Genomic DNA, 15926 nt, shown 5'->3' with positions numbered 1-15926 from the left:
TCTAGGATTGCCTCTGGCATTCCCAGGACCTTATATATTATGTGTGTGGCACCTTTACCATACTGAGAACCTCCGGTTCTCATTCCATACTATGTTGTTGTTTTTCAGATGCAGGTCGGGAGCCATCTCGTTAGGCGTCTGGACTCTTAAAGTGGAGGGGTTACTGGATAGTGTTGTTGTATAGTTTTGTTGTACAGTGATGTATATATATGTACTTAGCTTTCTCTCCGCATAACTTGTTCTTTTTTATCCTCTTAGAGGTTTATGGAGAGGCAGGATTGTGTGTATGTACTTTTGGGTTTCGGATATGTATGTATATATGTGTAAATATTCTCCGGCCAGTCTTGACTTCGCAGGCTAAGTTAGGAGCTTGTTATTTTGTATCTTTGGCACTCTATTCCTACTACTGTTATCTTATGTTTGACAGTTACAGTTTTCTTAGCATGCAAGTTAACTCGTTCCTTGAGCGTTGCGCTTTTATCTCGCGATTTTTATTTTCCCTATCCTTCAAGGCTCCTAGCATATTATAACTCTTCTGCTATTATATGTACTTATTTTATTTTAGAGGTCGTAATACCACATCACCTCTGTTTTACGACTTAAGCGTAAAGCTTTGTGTGGTAGGGTGTTACATTATGGTATCAGAGCAGTTCGTTCCTATAGAGCCTGAAAGACGGACTGATTGTGCTTCTGTGCATTCTCTGTATATGTGTGTATGTGCTATTAGGATATCTGATTGATATATATGGCATAAACGTTTGTGAGCATGCATTTGGAACTTAAAGCATTAGACCTGCGATATTGAGACTGATCAACTTAATATCACTTGTTTGGTGTGTATAGGGACCAGATGTCGACTCGTGGACGCGGTCGCGGGCGAGATAGAGGTAAGACAGGCACCGTTACTCCTGTACCCACAGGGACTGATCCAGTAGACTTTATGGCTGCCTTGGGAAATATGGCTGCAGCTATGCAGGCAACAGCTGAGGCACTGGGTAATCAGATAAATCAGGGTAATCATGGGAACAATAATGATGAGGACGGTCCTATGACACTTGCTACATTTCTAAAAGTTTGCCCTCCAACTTTTAGGGGAACCTCAAATCCCACTGATGCAGATAATTGGATTCAGGCTATGGAAAGGGCGTTACAGGCACAGCAGGTTCCTGAAGAGCAATGGGTTGAATTTGGGACTTATCAGTTGCAAGGTGAAGCTCAGTATTGGTGGCAGGGAACACGACGTATCCTGCAGCCTGATGGTGCTGCGATTCCTTGGGAGGTTTTCCGGACAGAGTTCTATAAGAAGTACTTTCCTAATTCAGCTAGAAATGCCAAGGAACTTGAATTAATGCAGTTAAAGCAGGGACAGATGACTGTTGCTGAGTATACCAGCAAATTTGAGGAGTTATGTCGCTTTTCTCGTATCTGTCAAGGTGCGCCTGAAGATTTTGCTGAATGGAAGTGTATTAAATATGAGGGAGGTCTTCGGAGCGATATTCTGAGCTTCGTTGCCCCAATGGAGATCAGGGTGTTTTCTGAATTAGTGAATAAGAGTAGGGTGGCTGAGGATTGTGTGAGGAAGGCGGCAGCAGAGAAAGGGAGTTTGAGGATGCCTTTTCAGAGGCCTTCAGAGAGGAACTTTGCTCCGAGAGGTAGGAATTTCAAGCGTGGAGGCTTTGTTCCGCAGCAGACTCAGGGTCAGGGTAATTATAGAAGGCCGAATATTACTGCTAATCAAGGAAAAAGGTTTGGAAAGCAGCCACAGCAGGATCTGAATTGTCAGAAGTGTGGAAAATATCATCCTGGGTTCCGTGTAGATTAGGACTTGGAGTGTGCTATTCCTGTGGACAGCCCGGGCATATAGCCAGTAATTGCCCTGAGAAGAAGAAGTATGAGACTGGTAGGGTGCAACAGCCGGAGAGAGTATACACTACTTCTACCATTGGTGCTGAGGGATCTGAGACACTTATTAGAGGTAATTGTGAAATGGCTGGTAAAATCTTAAATGCTTTATTTGATTCAGGAGCAAGTCATTCATTTATTGCATTTGAAAAGGCCCATGAATTAAGATTGAGAATGGTGGTCTTAGGTTATGATTTGAAAGTATATAATGCTACTCATGAAGCTATGGTGACTAGGATAAAATGTCCACAAGTTCCCTTTCGAATACAACAGCGTGAATTTGTGCATGATTTGATTTGTTTGCCTATGACTGGTCTTGATCTCATTTTGGGATTGGATTGGTTATCCAAGAATCATGTTTTGCTTGATTGTTCTGAGAAGTCAGTACAGTTTACGCTAGAAGGGTCAGAAGCACCGGTTGTGGTGAATAGTTACTATTTGAACTCTATGATAGTAAACTGTTCTGGAACCGAATGTCAGGGTATTATGTTATTAACTGCGGGAGTATCAGGTGATGATCAGAGTTTAGAGCAAATTCCGGTTGTATGTGAATTTCCAGATGTGTTTCCGGATGATATTAATGAATTCCCACCTAACCGAGAGGTTGAATTTGCAATTGAGTTGGTACCTGGATCCGGTCCAATTTCAATTACTCCTTATAGGATGTCGCCTTTAGAAATGGCTAAACTGAAAGCTCAGCTGGAAGATCTGTTGGGTAAGCATTTTATCCGACCAAGTGTTTCTCCGTGGGGAGCGCCAGTGTTACTGGTAAAGAAGAAGGATGGGAGTATGCGGCTGTGTGTCGATTATCGGCAATTGAATAAGATCACTGTGAAGAATAAATATCCGTTGCCTAGAATCGATGATCTAATGGATCAGTTACAGGGTGCCGGTGTGTTTTCTAAGATCGACCTGCGATCCGGGTATCATCAGATAAGGGTTAGAGACGAGGATATTCCGAAAACTGCTTTCAGGACACGTTATGGTCATTATGAGTATACAGTGATGTCTTTTGGGTTAACTAATGCCCCGGCAGTATTTATGGATTATATGAACAGGATTTTCCGACCGTATCTGGACAAGTTTGTTATTGTCTTCATTGATGACATTCTTGTTTATTCTAAGTCTGAAGAGGAACATGCTGATCATTTGCGAACTGTGCTGCAAATTCTGAGAGATAGGAAGTTATATGCTAAGCTATCTAAATGTGAGTTCTGGAAGAGTGAAGTGAAGTTTCTCGGCCACGTGGTGAGTAAGCAGGGGATAGCTGTGGATCCTGCTAAGGTGGAAGCAGTGATGAATTGGGAGCGACCAACTTCAGTGACAGAAATCAGGAGTTTCCTAGGTTTGGCGGGGTATTATCGCAGATTCATTAAAGGATTTTCACAACTCGCCTTACCTTTAACTAAGTTGACTAGGAAGGATACACCTTTTATCTGGACTCCGGAATGTGAAGAGAGTTTCCAGGCATTGAAGCACAGGTTGACTACTGCACCTGTATTGGTATTACCTGAACCAAGTGAATTGTTTGAAGTGTATTGTGATGCATCTCTGAAAGGTTTGGGGTGTGTTTTGATGCAGCACCAGAATGTTGTAGCATACGCCTCACGGCAGTTAAGGCCGCATGAGATGAACTACCCGACACATGATTTAGAACTTGCTGCTGTTGTGTTTGCTTTAAAGATTTGGAGGCACTACCTCTATGGCGTTAAGTTTCATGTTTTCTCAGACCATAAGAGTTTGAAGTATCTTTTTGAGCAGAAAGAGTTGAATATGCGTCAGAGGAGGTGGATGGAGCTTCTGAAAGATTATGATTTTGAATTGAATTATCATCCAGGAAAAGCGAACGTTGTGGCGGACGCTTTGAGTCGGAAATCTTTATATGCAGCTTGGATGATGCTACGGGAGGAGGAGTTACTGAAGGCATTTCAAGGTTTGAATTTGGGAGTTAGAGAAGAATCTGGAATTTTGTGTTTGAGTCAGTTACAGATTTCAAGTGATTTTAAATCAGAACTTCTGAAGGCTCATCAAGATAGTGAAGCGTTACGTAAGGTATTACCAGCAGTTGAACAGGGAAAACAGTGGAGAATGTCAGAAGGTCATGATGGTTTATGGAGGTTCAAGAACCGGATTATTGTGCCTGATGTTGGAGACCTACGACAAAGTATCTTGAAGGAAGCTCACAAGAGCGGGTTTTCAATTCACCCAGGGAGCACTAAAATGTATCAGGATCTGAAAGCGATGTTCTGGTGGCCAGGTATGAAGAATGATGTGGCATTGCATGTATCTAAATGTTTAACGTGTCAGAAGGTTAAGATTGAGCATCAGAGACCATCAGGGACCCTTCAGCCTTTGGAGATTCCACAATGGAAATAGGAGAGTATCGCAATGGATTTTGTGATAGGTTTGCCTAGAACCCGATCTGGTTGTGACGCTATTTGGGTGGTTGTGGATCGATTAACAAAATCAGCTCACTTTCTTCCTATCCGAATAAGTTGCACAATGGAAGAATTGGCTCGAATGTATATTAAAGAGATTGTCAGGTTGCATGGCGTGCCTTCTACCATTATATCTGATAGGGATCCTCGTTTCACATCAAGGTTCTGGGGAGCTTTTCAGCGTGCATTCGGGACTCAGTTAAGTTTGAGTACTGCATATCACCCTCAGACAGATGGTCAGTCAGAGAGAACTATTCAGACCTTGGAGGATATGCTAAGGGCTTGTGTTTTGGACCAGCCGGCGAGCTGGGATCGATATATGCCATTAGTGGAATTTGCTTATAATAATAGCTACCATGCGAGCATCGGAATGGCTCCATATGAAGCTCTGTATGGCAGAAAATGTCAGTCTCCGTTGTGTTGGTATGAAACTGAAGAAAGGAGTTTATTAGGGCCTGAAATGATAGCTGAAACGACTGAGCAGATAAAGAAGATTCGTAGTCGAATGCTTATAGCCCAAAGCCGCCAGAAGAGCTATGCTGATCAGAGGCGAAAGCCTTTGGAATTCGAAGAGGGAGAACATGTCTTGCTGAGAGTTACACCAACCACTGGCGTGGGAAGAGCTATTAAGACCAAGAAACTAAATCCCCGTTATATTGGACCGTTTGAGATTCTGAAGAGAATTGGACCAGTGGCTTATAGAATTGCCTTACCGCCGTACCTTTCGAATTTGCACGATGTATTTCATGTATCACAGCTTCGGAAGTATACTCCTGATGCAAGTCATGTTCTAGAACCAGAACCAATCCAAGTGAGAGAAGATCTAACACTTCCAATAGCCCCAGTAAGAATTGATGACACCAGTGTTAAACGATTACGGGGAAGGGAAGTATCATTGGTAAAAGTAGCTTGGAGTCGAGCTGGTATCGAGGAACATACCTGGGAACTCGAATCAGATATGCGAAAGGACTATCCAAATCTCTTTTCAGGTAACTAGATTTGAATTTTGAGGGCAAAATTCTTTATTAGGTGGGTAGGATGTAAACCCCGGTTAAATTAGTAGATAATTAGTCAATAAATTAATTTTTAATAAGGAATATTAGAAACACGAATATTATATCAAATTAGGATAGAGCTCATCGAAACGAGAATTTTGACACCAATTTCGAAGAAATCGGTCCAAGATTGGACCGAACGGGCCGAACCGGTTGAACCGGGCCCAAACCGGGCTGTGGGCCCAATTAGTCCAACAATTAAAAAGAGCCTCGGGCTCTTTTTTCCCTTCATTTCCCTCAATGACGCCCCTCCCAGGGAAGAGAAGAAAAGAGATTCGTTTACGGTGAATTCCATTTCCCGTAACTTTCCCGTTTGAGCTCCAATCGCCGCACCGTTTGCGGCCACGCGTTCACCGCGTTGAGCTCTACATTTCTACCGGAACAATTTTATAGGTAACTTGCTATTTCACTTCAGCCTTTCATTTCCCCAATTTTTGAGTTTGTTAAATTTCTTTGATTTTTGATGTTTTAGGATTCAATTAGCTTGAGAGAAACGTTCACTCTTGCTTATGTGAAGCTTGGGTAAGGTGAGGATACGATAATTCTATTTTATTTTCATTGAATTTGAGCTTTGAGTATTAAATTGGATGTATATGTGTTATAAATGTGTATTAGGTTGTGAATAAATAATTGGAGCTTGAAATTGTGAATACTGGAACTTGGAGGAAGCGGATTAGTTGAGGTTTTGAGGGCTATGTTCTTTTAGGAAAATTGTCTTGGAATAATACTTGGGAATCGGCTAAGGTATGGTTTAGGTTTCTTGCATTTAATATATAATGTTCTGTGAAAACTTAGACTAGATGACCATAGGATAAGTTGGAATGCAGGTGTATATTTAATATTTAGTAATTTGTCGATGAATATAATTGGTTGAAGTTTATTGGATAATTAGTTATTAATTTTGGATGTTGAATGTTATTGTTGATGAACATGGTTAGTTTGGTGCTTGTTGATTAACTAATGATTTGGAGAATTATTGATTTGAGGTATTTGTGTTAAAAGCCTAGGATTTGTGAACTATGATTCTTAGTTGAATTTTGGTTGTTGGATTTGAATATTGTATGAGTTTAATTGTTGATTTGAAGTAGATTTATTGTGGTGATTGTTATGATGATGAGGAAGGGTATGTTGAATTGAAAAGAAAGCAGGTTTGGACCCGAAAAGGGTGGCAAAGTCCGAGTTTTAGAGGAGATGCTGCCGAAATTTTATAAAAAATCAGAGATTTTATTTAGATGATTATTTAAAAGAGATTTAGATTTAAATGTTATATAGTTTGATTTTGAGTTATTAAGAAAGTGAGTATGTTTTAAGTTTGAAGTTTGATTCTTAGAAAAGAATGAATTATGTTTTGAATTGAAACTATTTATGGACGGAATGGGAGGTGTGATAATGAAGGATAAGGATTGAATATGTTTAATGTATGATGATGAATGAGATGCAATTGAGAATGATGTGGATATTGAGGAATTATAATTGAATTATTTATATGGCTTATGAATTTGAATAATTTGAGATACGAGATTCCCTGGATTAAGTGCCGTGGCTTGCCACCACGTGTACCAGGTTGAAAACTCGATACTCTGTTGACCCTACGACGTAAGTGTGACCGGGCACTATATAAATTCCCGGGAATGTTACCCCCATTGAGCAATATTGATTATTTGAGAAAAATCTATGCATAGACTCTTGGGGATGCACGTCGGGGGACAGTCTAAGGACAATTCAGACTTGTCGGGTTGGCTGGTTAACCGACAGATGAGCCTCATCAGCCATAGGACAGGCATGCATCATATGCATATTACTTGAATTACTTGCTTGTGCTCTAGTTGGGTGTGCCTATTTGTATTTGCCATGCTAAATGTGTATTTGTTACCTGCAATAGTTGTAACCTTCTTGTGTTTGCCTTTATCTGTTTATTTGTCTGTGAAAATGCATGATGGAATTGGAGGTATAGAGGAATGGTAGTATAGGACTTAGATTTAAGGTTAAGTTAAGTTAGGATTAAATATTTATAGGAAACCACCTTTTATGGCTTCTGTTTAATACTTTAAGCTCTACAATCTGAGTGTCGGCGTTCTAGGATTGCCTCTGGCATTCCCAGGACCTTATATATTATGTGTGTGGCACCTTTACCATACTGAGAACCTCCGGTTCTCATTCCATACTATGTTGTTGTTTTTCAGATGCAGGTCGGGAGCCATCTCGTTAGGCGTCTGGACTCTTAAAGCGGAGGGGTTACTGGATAGTGTTGTTGTATAGTTTTGTTGTACAGTGATGTATATATATGTACTTAGCTTTCTCTCCGCATAACTTGTTCTTTTTGATCCTCTTAGAGGTTTATGGAGAGGCAGGATTGTGTGTATGTACTTTTGGGTTTCGGATATGTATGTATATATGTGTAAATATTCTCCGGCCAGTCTTGACTTCGCAGGCTAAGTTAGGAGCTTGTTATTTTGTATCTTTGGCACTCTATTCCTACTACTGTTATCTTATGTTTGACAGTTACAGTTTTCTTAGCATGCAAGTTAACTCGTTCCTTGAGCGTTGCGCTTTTATCTCGCGATTTTTATTTTCCCTATCCTTCAAGGCTCCTAGCATATTATAACTCTTCTGCTATTATATGTACTTATTTTATTTTAGAGGTCGTAATACCACATCACCTCTGTTTTACGACTTAAGCGTAAAGCTTTGTGTAGTAGGGTGTTACACTATTGTTCTTCGAAAATTTAATGGTTAAATTATCACACATTAATGGTTAAATTTTCACACATTAATGGTTAGATTATTAGATTATATACAACAAAAGGGATAAACTTAATTATTGTCGTATGATTTAATGGTTAAATAATTACACATTGAAAATTATTCAATAGATCCTCATCTATTTAACTATCATGATAATTATGTTATACGAACAGTAAAAAATAATTACTAAATTGACCACTAATATTAGATAGAGGATACATATTCAAAATATATAAAATAATATATAAAAATATATAATAGTTAATTTTTTTAACATATAATTTTTTTATTATGAAAATAATAGTTATAGTTTTCATTTGTTTCTTTATCACCGATAATGTAAAATTATTTATACAATTAATTAATAGAACTTGAGAGGAAAAAAATGCTAACAAAATATATACAAAGCTACGTTTGATTATAAAGACAATGCAGCACAAAGAATAAAGATATAAAATTTAGTGTTAGGTTTTTATATTTTATTTGATAATAAATTAAACATAAAAAACTAAATTATAAAAGTTTATTTATTATCTTTTCATACAAAATTTTAAAAAATATATATAATGATAAGAAATATAATTACAAAAAATTGATAAAAATAATAAAAAATAAAAATTAAGTTTGCTCTTTATTAATATTTTATGTCTTTTTTTATAAAAAAATATATAATATATTAATTTAATATTTCTAAATATAATATATGTGTTTATATCTTATTTACTAAATATAATTTTATAATTTTATATTCCTGTTTTAATCTTTTATACCGGTAAACAAACTTAGCTCAATAGCAGTCTTATAGTAAATAGTCATCTTACTATAATTTTGCACATTTTCTCAAACTTTATTGGCTAATTAATAATATAAACATACTGTTAATTTATTTATTTATTTACAAAATTTAGTATAAAGTTTAACTATTTAGCCTTGCAAAAGAAAAGGAAGAGTCAAATAATTGCACTGGATTATTGATTGAAAATATTTATTTTGTTTTCATTAATTTAAATTTCGAAATTGTTTTTTTATTTGTGTTTAAAAATTAAAAAAGTTTGGGGTACACAAATCAAAGTCTCCGATATGGGTTTAAAAAATAAGAAAAAATGGAGTACACATATCTACAATTCTGAGCTGTGTACTCCAAATTTTTTTAATTTTTTAAACCCAAATCGGATTGGACAGTTAGATTTTTGTACCCAACAATCGGACGGTCCAATTTCTGTTTGGATTAAAAATCGGACGATCTGATTTCTACTCCCTAAATTAAATCATCCCACATTTTAAAAAAAAATACTAGAATAATTTATAATTAAAAAAAATACCATTGTTAATTTAATATTAAAATTAAAAATGTAGAAATATGAAGTGAAAGTATTTGATAATAGTCAATAGGGTTGGCTTAGGCGAAAAGAAACCTTTAACTTTTACTTGGACTCCAATTCGTGGATGCCCCACCAGAGTTGGCAATTTCACTAGCGTCAGCCACAAAATGGTCTCCACATTCATTTCGTGGGCACTGTGCCTAGCCACCACATCTGAATTAGAGTGTAAATCCAATTCGAATGCGCCCGCCTGAAGTGCTCCTGCATATTTTCGGAACTATTTCTCTTCATGCGTATTTTGGGAATAATATATTTGTAATAGTTATTTATATGAAAAAGCGTATGTATATTGATCACTTATATTACGTAAACAATTTTTCCTAAATTTTATTTTATAGTCAATCTTTTCTAACAACAACTATGACTTCCTATTTTAATTTACTTTGTATATTAGTTATTTTACATTAAAAAAATTATTCACCAATTATTCCTTACTTTTAAACTCCAGTAACAATAATTTTTTTATATATATCTTTCAAGTTTTTTACGGTCAATCAAAAATTAGAATATGATAATCTCAGTAACTATGTTACAATTTAAGCCATGTTAAATAAGTAATTATATGTTTGAGTACATTAAGAATATTTTTAATTTATATCATATTGTAATTATTTTCTATTTTATTACAATTATTATGGCTCGTTTATCAAAAAACTTTATTTTATGGAAAAAATTTATAACGGATTATACTATGTAGTATTTTATCATAACATTTGATTTTGATCAAAATACATCAATTTATATTAGTATAACATTAATTAATTAATTAATACCTTAATTTTTTAAATGTAATAATATTTGTAATATTATATTAATCTAATTAATTAATTACATTTTTTTAAATATCAAGTACGTATAAAAGAGTGATATGTTGTTCAAAAAATCTTATAAACTATCTCTTTATTCTTTTAAAAACGTAAGATGTTCATTCCAATAGTCATTGTTGAAGAAACAAATTTTACTAATCAACTGCAACATTTCAATCAATCGGGTTGGACCGGACATGTTTGCTAGTTACATCTTGGTTAAAATTTATACCGTATTAATAATTTTTATGCATAAATTAATTAATTAACCATGACTAAATATTTAAAATTAACAACTATATAATTTCACAATAGTAAAAGTCAATTGTCTTAAAATTATTTTTTTAGTATTCGGTTTTTAGTTTTATTTTTTACATTTTAAGGCTATGTAAAGTAAATTATTATTAAATAGATTCTTCTTATGGTTTTTTTTTTTTTTTGATATTTTCTCACAAGAAGAGACCTGTATGACAGTCTAAAACAAAAGAAATTGTTAACTATATTTTGATTTCGCACTTGTGTAGCCAAACTCTTTCCAAGGAGAACACGTAAGCCTCCTTTGACAATTTATTTGTCAGCAATCAACATTTAAATTTATTCTCAGAACCTATGTATCAGTGTTTAACTGAATACATTGATTCAAAGATTTTCAGGGTGAAACAAGAGGTCCAAAGGACGATACGCCAAGAGTTTCAGAATTTGGCCCAAACATTAACTCCTCCTGCAAACAAAGTAATGTCTACTGTTGGAGGTGAAGAAGCAAATGGCAATAGGGTACGTAACAAAAATTAGTTATCTCTATTTTAAGTATTTTTTAAAGTTTGCCAATTGCGAATTTCATGGTTAATAGTAAGTGAATATAGTAACATATGAACAATAAAAAACTGTGTTTAATAAAACTGAAAATGATCAAAATAAATATTTGTAATGTATACATTTAATATGCAGGCAACTAATCGTGATGGACAACTGTATGAGTTGGATGTCGTCAAATGTGAAGTTGAAAGGTTGTGTTCATTGACAATACCAGTAAGTAAAAATTATTTTATTAGGATTATGTTCAGTATGAATAATTTGACTATGATTTCATAATTATTTATATTTCAGTGGTAGCTATATATTTATATAATGCTAATGCCTCCCCCGAGTAAGTATCTTGTTAATATACATATAGATAAAAGTTGTTAGACATTTTATTTCATGTGGTAAGATTATTTATTTATTTATTTTTGCAACAGCGAGGAAATACTTGTACACGAAGGTGTAGATGGTTGTAGAAGATCATTCGATGCACTTAAGCCTATGCGACATATAGATGCTAATGTAAAACTCTAAATTTCACTTTAAATTTTTTATTTTTCAAACCTCTGATACTAATTTTATTTGTTATCTTTAATCTTGCTAAATATTAACAATGGTTGCATGCACAATGACTCATGAGAAAAAAATTCGTTCCGGAGGTCCAAAGATATGGTTTCTTCTGCCTAGGGTCTCTGTAAGTCATATGAAGTCAAAGTTTACTATATGCTTTAATAAAACAACCAAATTGAATCGCAATTTTCTTTGATTGTAAAACTTGTTAGGAACAAGCACTTTCGTTTGTCTACCCACCAACAGCTGTGGTAATGGACCATTCAACATACTTATTTGATGTTAGCAGCTTATCAAAGGTAGCTAATGTATTTGTTTTAAATTTGAAACCTACCCATTTACTATCATTTGCCATGATATGTTTTTATAATCTTGAGTTTTTGTGATTTTTAGATTTATGTACCAATTAAGGACAACTTTAAACATTGATACTTATTATGTGTTGACGTGAAGAAGAGAAAGTTGATATGTGTAGATCCGATGCAACAAAGATCAAGGAAAACCATAAGGGAGCGACAGATTCGACAACTAGTGAGTTATTCATGCTTCTAAATTAAATTTGTTGACCATAACTCATTTAATTTTCAGCAACAATTACTTACAATTATATTTCCTGTCAATGTAGGCAAATTTCATTGACTGAATGATTCATGAACAATTGCTCGATGAGAGAATAGAGGGTAAGTCAGATTTGGATGAAGTTTCATATCAACTCAGTGAATTTCAGATCTACTATCCACAGAATCTTCCACAACAAGAAAACACGTAAGACAAGTTACTATATGAATTTAAGCAAATTCAAATAACTATCTAAGGAAGGTGAAGCTAATATTTTAATACGTATGCCTCAGGTTTGATTCTGGGATGTAGGTTGCTAGATGGCAGCTATATGCTGAGGCCAGGAATTCCTTTATCATACCAGTGAGTATAACATTATAATTGCTGACATTGTATCTTTATTAAATAGAATCTTCGCTAATTTATTAATTTTATAACATGCAGCCAGTGGACGATACTGCACGCATGCGATTGGCCTTAGATTTAGTGCTGAGCAATTACAATAAGGCCAAAGAAAACACCATCGATGCCGCAAAGAAATTGGTCACCAAAATAAATTGAAATGCAGCCATTTATTATGTTCACGATATGAGTTTTATTAATTTGTCTAAGTTTAAGATATTTTGAATTTCATACATTGATAGTGTTTGTTATTTTATTTTATTAAGACTTTATATTAAAGCCGTTTTCATTTATTTGTTTCTAATCCTGTCATTTATTTCGGTAGTATTATGTTGTTTCCATTTATTTTACTAAAAATGTAAAATAAAAAGATGAAACGTTGCAACCTCACTATTGAACGAAGGGTTACACTAAAAAAAATTACAAATTTGCAGAAGTTATATAGCAAAAGTTTTAAAAAACTCCCGCACATTAACCCAAAAACTATTTACGCCCTTCGTAATTTAATTGATAGCGGTTTTTGTTCTAAATAGTAGGGGTTCTAGAAACCCCCAAAAATTAAAATTTATGAAACTTAAATTATTCACTCACGCACAAACCCGCCAAACCAAAACCCCAAAATCCCCAAACCCGCGAAACCAAAAGCACCCACCAAATTTTGTGACCCTCTCCTCAGCCTTTCCTGCAAATTGGCCACGACTTCTACTCCCCCGAGGCTCATCACTGTTCATGGTGGCCCTCTTCTCCAACTGCTCTTCAGGTTAGTGGGTTTGGTATTCTCTTCCTTCAATTGCTGTTGTTATTAACATTTGCTTCCAGTTCGCATCGCTAAGATTCTTCTCTATTTGTATCACTGCTATTCTTCGCTTTAGGTTGATGTTCGTTGCTCCGTTGTTCGCTACTCGTTAGTGTTTGCTGCTTCATTGTTCATTGTTCACTATTCACTATGGTTGTTCATTGTTGACGGCCTTTTCCTTTGTCAATCAAGGTAAATAATCGCTGTTTTCTTCGGTATATGCTATCTTAATTAGATTATTCTAGTTTTTTAACCATGTTTTGATGTGTATTTTTTACCATTCTACTAATAAAATACTGAGATTTAGGATATTGAACTAGAACAGAGTTATGTTGTTCATGAATTAGAGAAGAGTTGTTCATCCCAATAATCAGGTTATGTATATAGTTTTTCGCCCAATGATAACAGGTATGGTCTAATGTTATGCATTATTCTCTTGCAGGGCTCCACAATTTGCATGTCTTGTTTACCTATGATTCCAAATCTGATATCTTTCAAGCAAGGTAATTGTGAAGAATTACCTTAAGTGTCTAATATTGAACTTCTATGACAATCTACAATAAAGGAACACATTGTGCACCTAATTTTATATATATTTATTGCAGTTGGCATATGATCAGTCTCAAAGAGTAGTACTAGTATATAGTTTTTTTATAGAACGTGCTTTACATGCCTTAATTTTCCTTATTAGCTTTTGGCCTTATTTTTTTATTTTTAATTTTAACGCCTTTAATAGTGTATAAGTTAAGGACTTAATGAGTTTCTTTGACTGTATTAGTAGTTTTGAATTTTGAGATATAATCCAAATAAAGAAGCTAGTATTAGTGGTTTAGAATTTTGAGCCAATAACGGGAATCCATCTTGCATTGTTTCTTCTAGAGTTCTTTCTGTGCTTCTTGAATTCTTATTCAGATAGCATATGAAAATATAATGTCTTTTGGAGCTAAATTATGAAGGTTTTAATTTTTTAAGCATCAAATAGGTAGTTTACTCTAACTTAACTATGCCTGGATTTAATCTATTGGTGGAATGATAAAATTATATTCACAGGAAATATTCGAAAAGCTCATGAGCATTGCTGTCTGGGCATTGCACTTAAAAGGAGTTGTGTATGTAGCTAACATTCTAGCCACTCTCAATTGTTATTGTGACTGCCATAGAAGTTGTGTTCCTTGGTGATACTCTGCACATTGGAAGGTACCACTTGTTCAATTTTGACATGGAATAACAGATATACTAATGCATATGAATAAGGGAATTGCTTTGTGTCATTTTTTTGTTGGTTTAAATCATTCTTGAGTCTTAGTGATGGAAAAATATAATAAAGAAAAACAGATCGAAGAGATTTATCTCACAGTGAATTGTACCTCAAATCAAAATAGTTGAAATTGAGTAGACTCTTACACCGAACTAAAAAAGAATCAATAATTTGCTCCATGACGTACTCATACTTGTTATGATGGACATAAGTGGATCAATTTGTACCCTCCACGACTTTATGCAATGAGTTCATATGTTTTATCATTATTTCATTCATCAAACTCATAGTTGATTAGGTTAGTTTGCTTAATTGTTTATTTGCTTTAAATTTTTTTTGTTTGCATTTTGCAGTATAATTGGAGCTGTAATAATATCAATTAGCTTTTACAAGCTGTTGATAATGTTCCTCTTTTACAAAGCTATAAAATTGTGCATCAAATCGCACATAATAGCCATAATACTAGTACAAACTCTTATATTCTAATTCCATTGACTTGCATTCTAATTCCTGTATGCCGAAAGCTTTAATGGAAGATTATTAATTTTAATAATTCCTAGGGTGCATTCGAACTTGGATCACATTTTGCCCAATAGCCATCAAGTACAATAAAATTTTATAGATGCATTTTGGAATAGTCACAAGTAACAACATATACCCGAGGGATTAATCATTCTGATCTTTCAATTTTTATGTATTTTTGTTTTAGAATTTCTAGTTTTCATGCATTTCCAGGTAATCATTCACTAAGCATCTGCTGCAATTAATGATATCTTGAGTTGTTGTCTGATGTTTGGTATTTGGGGCCATAGAATCGAAAGCCATGAGAGCCATCCATTGAATGTGATGATATGCAGCATCTTTATTTAGCTTCAAGGAGTTAAAACTTGAAACAGTGTTTAATACTTTATTTCAATGGTTGTAGGGTGAGAGATAATCTCAAAACGTGCTAGCTAGTTCATGTGATAGATATCCAAAGTACAAATTAAAATATTAGGAGGGCTTGCTTCTTTCATGTTCTATTATCTGTTTTGTTCTTGTTCTTTATTAAATTGGATTTATTTTTTCATCAATCTTTTGATCAATGTAATTTTCATGACTAATTGTGAGAATGAAAGCAGATTGTTTTAAAATGGGTGTATTTGGCTAGTTTGTTGGATATAATGTATGTCTGAATTTGTTATGACTTGTTTTTTTAATATTGGGTCACTGA

At 34.6% G+C, this 15926-nt stretch overlaps 1 pseudogene; it reads left to right on the top strand.

Moving 5' to 3' along the window:
* The first annotated feature begins 850 nt into the window (after positions 1-850).
* LOC148575258 (uncharacterized) lies at positions 851-13931 on the top strand (annotated as a pseudogene).
* Positions 13932-15926: the final 1995 nt, after the last annotated feature.

This window comes from Arachis ipaensis, chromosome B2 (assembly GCF_059453495.1).
Source record: "Arachis ipaensis isolate K30076 ecotype BB chromosome B2, ASM5945349v1, whole genome shotgun sequence".
Lineage (NCBI taxonomy): Eukaryota > Viridiplantae > Streptophyta > Magnoliopsida > Fabales > Fabaceae > Arachis > Arachis ipaensis.
Note: the sequence above shows the minus strand (reverse complement) of the source record. Positions and strands in the feature narration are given on the sequence as shown.